This window comes from Malurus melanocephalus, unplaced genomic scaffold (assembly GCF_030028575.1).
Source record: "Malurus melanocephalus ecotype Western Australia unplaced genomic scaffold, MMel_1.1 scaffold_1692, whole genome shotgun sequence".
NCBI lineage: Eukaryota > Metazoa > Chordata > Aves > Passeriformes > Maluridae > Malurus > Malurus melanocephalus.
The window spans coordinates 25672-31168 of NW_026624924.1; the positions used below are offsets into that span (position 1 = coordinate 25672).

Here is a 5497-nt window from a genome sequence, read left to right on the forward strand (position 1 = left end):
GCAGAAACCACCATCCCCATCCCCCGCACTCCCCCGGAACGGGGTCCCGGTTCTTTTCCAGCGCCGGGACTGACACCGGGGGCTGATGTCACCGGCGGGAACCGGCGCTGAGTCACGGCGGGGCCGCGGGGACCGGAGGGGGGGGTGGTTCCCACGCCCTTTGGTTCATTCATTCATTCATTCATTCATTCATTCATTCATTCATTCATTCATTCATTCACGCAGGCTCCGCCCTCTCCGGTGTCCCCGTCCGGTGTCCCCGGTGGCTGCAGCCCCGGGCTCCCAGCCGGAATGCCCCGGGGGTCCCGGGAATCTCCTTCGGGGTCCCTTCAGTGTCCCGTGGTCCCGGGGATCCCGGCCGGGCTGTCCCGTTCCCGGTGTCCCGGTTCTGGCAGCCTCGTCCGGGCTGTCCCGGGGCTCCCGGTGTCCCTGTCCTGTCCCGGGATCCCGGACGGGCTCTCAGGGGGTTTCGGGGTCCCGTTCTCACTGTTCCCCGATGCCGGGGATCCCGGAGGTCCCTGTCTTGGGGCTCCCGTTCCCAGCGACTTGAGGGTCCCGGCCGAGCTCTCGGGTGTCCCGGCAGCTTCGTTCCCGGTGTCACTGTCACGGGGCTGTTCCTGATGTCCCGGGGATTTCGGGGGCTTCTGTCCCTGGGGTCCTGTTTCCGGTGTCCCGGGCGTCCCTGTCCCGTTCCCGGGAGTCCCGCTCGAGTTCTCGGGGAGTTCCCAGTCCCATACTCGGTGTCCCCTTCCCGGGGATACCGTTCCCGGGTGTCTCTGACACGGAAGCCCCGTTCCCGGTGTCCCGGGGATCCCTGTCCCGTTCCCGGTGTCCCGGGGGTCCCGTTCGGGCTCTCGGGGGGTTCCCCGCCCCGTTCCCGGTGTCCCGGGGGTCTCCAGCCCCGTTCCCGGTGTCCCGGGGATCCCTATCCCGTTCCCGGTGTCCCGGGGGTCCCGACCGGGCTCTGGGAGAGTTCCCCGCCCCGTCCCCGGTGTCCCGGGGGTCCCGTTCGGGCTCTCGGGGGGTTCCCTGTCCCGTTCCCGGTGTCCCGGGGGTCCCGGTCGGGCTCTCGGGGGGTTCCCTGTCCCGTTCCCGGTGTCCCGGGGGTCCCGTTCGGGCTCTCGGGGGGTTCCCTGTCCCGTTCCCGGTGTCCCGGGGGTCCCGGTCGGGCTCTCGGGGGTCTCCAGCCCCGTTCCCGGTGTCCCGGGAATCCCTGTCCCGTTCCCGGTGTCCCGGGGATCCCTGTCCTGTTCCCGGGGGTCCCGTTCGGGCTCTCGGGGGGTTCCCCGCCCCGTTCCCGGTGTCCCNCGGGTGACACCGGGGATGGGGGTCCCGGTACCGGGTGGTGACACACCGGGGATGGACCGTCCCGGTACCGGGTGACACCGGTAATGGAGGGTCCCGGTACCGGGTGGTGACACACCGGGGATGGAGATCCCGGTACCGGGTGATGACACACCGGGGATGGGAGATCCCGGTACCGGGTGGTGACACACCGGGGATGGAGGGAGCCGGTACCGGGTGATGACACACCGGGGGTGAGGGGTCCCGGTACCGGGTGATGACACACCGGGGGTGAGGGGTCCCGGTACCGGGTGATGACACACCGGGGGTGAGGGGTCCCGGTACCGGGTGGTGACACACCGGGCATGGACCGTCCCGGTACCGGGTGGTGACACACCGGGCATGGACCGTCCCGGTACCGGGTGATGACACACCGGGGATGGAGGGTCCCGGTACCGGGTGACACCGGGGATGGAGATCCCGGTACCGGGTGGTGACACACCGGGGATGGAGGGTCCCGGTACCGGGTGGTGACACACCGGGGATGGACCGTCCCGGTACCGGGTGGTGACACACCGGGGGTGGAGATCCCGGTACCGGGTGATGACACACCGGGGATGGGGGTCCCGGTACCGAGTGGTGACACACCGGGGATGGAGGGTCCCGGTACCGAGTGACACCGGGGGTAGGGGGTCCCGGTACCGGGTGGTGACACACCGGTAATGGAGGGTCCCGGTACCGGGTGATGACACACCGGGGGTGGAGATCCCGGTACCGGGTGATGACACACCGGGGATGGAGGGTCCCGGTACCGGGTGGTGACACACCGGGGATAGGGGGTGCCGGTACCGGGTGACACCGGGGATGGGGGTCCCGGTACCGGGTGACACCGGGGATGGAGATCCCGGTACCGGGTGATGACACACCGGGGATGGAGGGTCCCGGTACCGGGTGATGACACACCGGGGATGGAGGGTCCCGGTACCGGGTGGTGACACACCGGTAATGGAGGGTCCCGGTACCGGGTGGTGACACCGGGGGTGAGGGGTCCCGGTACCGGGTGGTGACACACCGGGGATGGGGGTCCCGGTACCGGGTGACACCGGGGGTAGGGGTCCCGGTACCGGGTGACACAGGGGATGGACCGTCCCGGTACCGGGTGGTGACACACCGGGGGTGGAGATCCCGGTACCGGGTGATGACACACCGGGGATGGAGGGTCCCGGTACCGGGTGGTGACACACCGGGGATGGAGGGTCCCGGTACCGGGTGACACCGGGGGTAGGCGGTGCCGGTACCGGGTGATGACACACCGGGGGTGAGGGGTCCCGGTACCGGGTGACACCGGGGATGGGGGTCCCGGTACCGGGTGGTGACACACCGGGGATGGGCCGTCCCGGTACCGGGACTGCAGAAACCACCATCCCCATCCCCCGCACTCCCCCGGAACGGGGTCCCGGTTCTTTTCCAGCGCCGGGACTGACACCGGGGGCTGATGTCACCGGCGGGAACCGGCGCTGAGTCACGGCGGGGCCGCGGGGACCGGAGGGGGGGGTGGTTCCCACGCCCTTTGGTTCATTCATTCATTCATTCATTCATTCATTCATTCATTCATTCATTCATTCATTGACGCAGGCTCCGCCCTCTCCGGTGTCCCCGTCCGGTGTCCCCGGTGGTGGCTGCAGCCCCGGGCTCCCCACCGGGATTCCCCGGGAGTCCCTTCGTGGTTCCGGGCTATCCCGGGGGTTCCAGAGCTCCGGTCCCGGGATTCCATTCCCGAGCGTCCCGTCCGGGCTGTCCCGTTCCCGGTGCCCCGTTCCCGGTGTCCTGGTTCCGGTGTCCCGGGGGTCCCGTTCCCGGTGTCCCGGTTCCCGCAGTTTCATCCGGGCTGTCCCGGGGGTTCCAGAGCTCCGTTCCCGGGATTCCATTCCCGAGTGTCCCGTCCGGGCTGTCCCGTTCCCGGTATCCCGGTTCCCGCAGTCCCGTCCGGGCTGTCCCGGTCCCGGTTCCCGGTGTCCCGGTTCCCGGTGTCCCGGTTCCCGCAGTCTCATCCGGGCTGTCCCGTTCCCGGTGTCCCGGTTCCCGGTGTCCCGGCTCCGGTTGTCCCGTCCGGGCTGTCCCGGGGGTTCCATTGCCGGTGTCCCGGTTCTGGCGGTCCCGTCTGGGCTGTCCCGTTCCCGGTGTCCCGGTTCCCGCAGTCTCATCCGGGCTGTCCCGTTCCCGGTGTCCCGGCTCCGGTTGTCCCGTCCGGGCTGTCCCGTTCCCGGTGTCCCGGTTCCCGCAGTCTCATCCGGGCTGTCCCGTTCCCGGTGTCCCGTTCCCGGTGTCCCGGTTCCAGCTGCCCCGGGGTCCCGTTCCCGATGTCCTGAGGGTCCCGGTCGGGCTCTCGGGGTGCCCCGGGGGTCCCGTTCCCGGTGTCCCGGGGATTTCGGGGGCTTCTGTCCCTGGGGTCCTGTTTCCGGTGTCCCGGGCGTCCCTGTCCCGTTCCCGGGAGTCCCGTTCGGGCTCTGGGGGGTTCCCCGCCCCGTTCCCGGTGTCCCGGGGGTCTCCAGCCTCGTTCCCGGTGTCCCGGGGGTCCCGTTCAGGCTCTCGGGGGGTTCCCCGCCCCGTTCCCGGTGTCCCGGGGGTCCCGTTCGGGCTCTCGGGGGGTTCCCCGCCCCGTTCCCGGTGTCCCGGGGGTCCCGTTCGGGCTCTCGGGGGGTTCCCTGTCCCGTTCCCGGTGTCCCGGAGATCCCTGTCCCGTTCCCGGTGTCCCGGGGGTCTCCAGCCCCGTTCCCGGTGTCCCGGGGGTCTCCAGGCCCGTTCCCGGTGTCCCGGGGGTCCCGTTCCCGGTGTCCCGGGGGTCTCCTGTCCCGTTCCCGGTGTCCCGGGGGTCCCGTTCGGGCTCTCGGGGGGTCCCGTTCCCGGTGTCCCGGGGGTCCCGTTCGGGCTCTCGGGGGGTCCCCAGCCCCGTTCCCGGTGTCCCGGGGGTCCCGGTCGGGCTCTCGGGGGGTTCCCCGCCCCGTTCCCGGTGTCCCGGGGGTCTCCAGGCCCGTTCCCGGTGTCCCGGGGGTCCCGTTCAGGCTCTCGGGGGTTCCCCGCCCCGTTCCCGGTGTCCCCGTCCCGTCCCGGTAAACACTGCGCGGGTCGCCCCGGTTACGGCGTTCCCCGCCGGTGACGTCACCACGTCCGGTGTCCCGTGTTTACGTCGCGTGGCAACGGCCGTGTCCATGGCAACGGGGGCGGGGCCGGGGCGAGGGGCGGAGAAAGGGGCGGGGACACTTCCAAATATGAATAAAGGGGAGGGGTCAGGTAGGAGGGGGCGTGGCTTGCGCCGCCGGGGTTCCCGCGCGTTTCGCGGGGCGGAGGGGGACACGAGGGGACACGGGGGACACGAGAGGACACGGGGGACACGCGGGGACATGGCGGGAACACAAGGGGGATGTGAATGAACACGAGGTGGCCCCAGCACAGCCCATCCCAGCAGTGGGGGGAGGGATCAGACACTCAGGGGTCCCCACGGACCTCAAGGACACCCCGTCCCCCCCCCGATGTCACCCCCATGTCCCCCCCGCAATCAAAGCCGGCTGTCACAAGAGATTTTATTAAAGTGTGACCCCCCCCCCACGCTGGGGGGGGGAAAAGACACGGAAAATGGGGGGAGGGGGGGGCGACACGCACCCCCCGAGTGGGGGGAGGGGTGTGGGGACCCCCGGCCATGCCACCCCCCCTCTGTCACCTCGGGAGGGGGGCCAGGCAGGGACAGGGGTGTCACTGTCACTGCGGCTTCACTTTGGCACTTGGGAGCTTGGCCAGGACCCTGCGGGCACAGCGGGGTCGGGGGGGGGTTGGGACACCCCCAGATCCCCCCGAGGACCCCCGGGAGGGGACAGAGGGGAGGGGGACACGGGGACACTGACCTGGCTCGCAGGTGGCTCAGGTGGCTCCTCACCAGACTCGTGTACTGGTCGATCTGGGCCTGGGGACATTGGGGACACAGAGGGGGCGATTGGGGACACGGAGGGGGCGATTGGGGACATCGGGGTTGGGGGGGGGAAATGGGGACATGGAGGATGGGGGGACAATTGGGGACAAAGTGGGGGGACCGAGGGACACGCACACCCTCCCTACTCCCCCCATGTCCCTTCGTGTCCCCAATGTCCCCAATGTCCCCATTACCTGGTGGCGCCGGTAGAGCACGGGGAAGGTGAATGCGCAGATGACACCTGGCCAG

The 5497-nt window shown here is 70.4% G+C and overlaps 1 long non-coding RNA gene across 1 annotated transcript; it reads right to left on the minus strand.

Moving 5' to 3' along the window:
* Nucleotides 1-4872: 4872 nt before the first annotated feature.
* LOC130587257 (uncharacterized) lies at nt 4873-5492 on the minus strand. Its single transcript, XR_008966765.1, has 3 exons — nt 5443-5492; nt 5184-5242; nt 4873-5083 (listed from the first exon to the last, which is right to left on the minus strand). It is a non-coding gene; the product is annotated as an uncharacterized LOC130587257 (long non-coding RNA).
* Nucleotides 5493-5497: the final 5 nt, after the last annotated feature.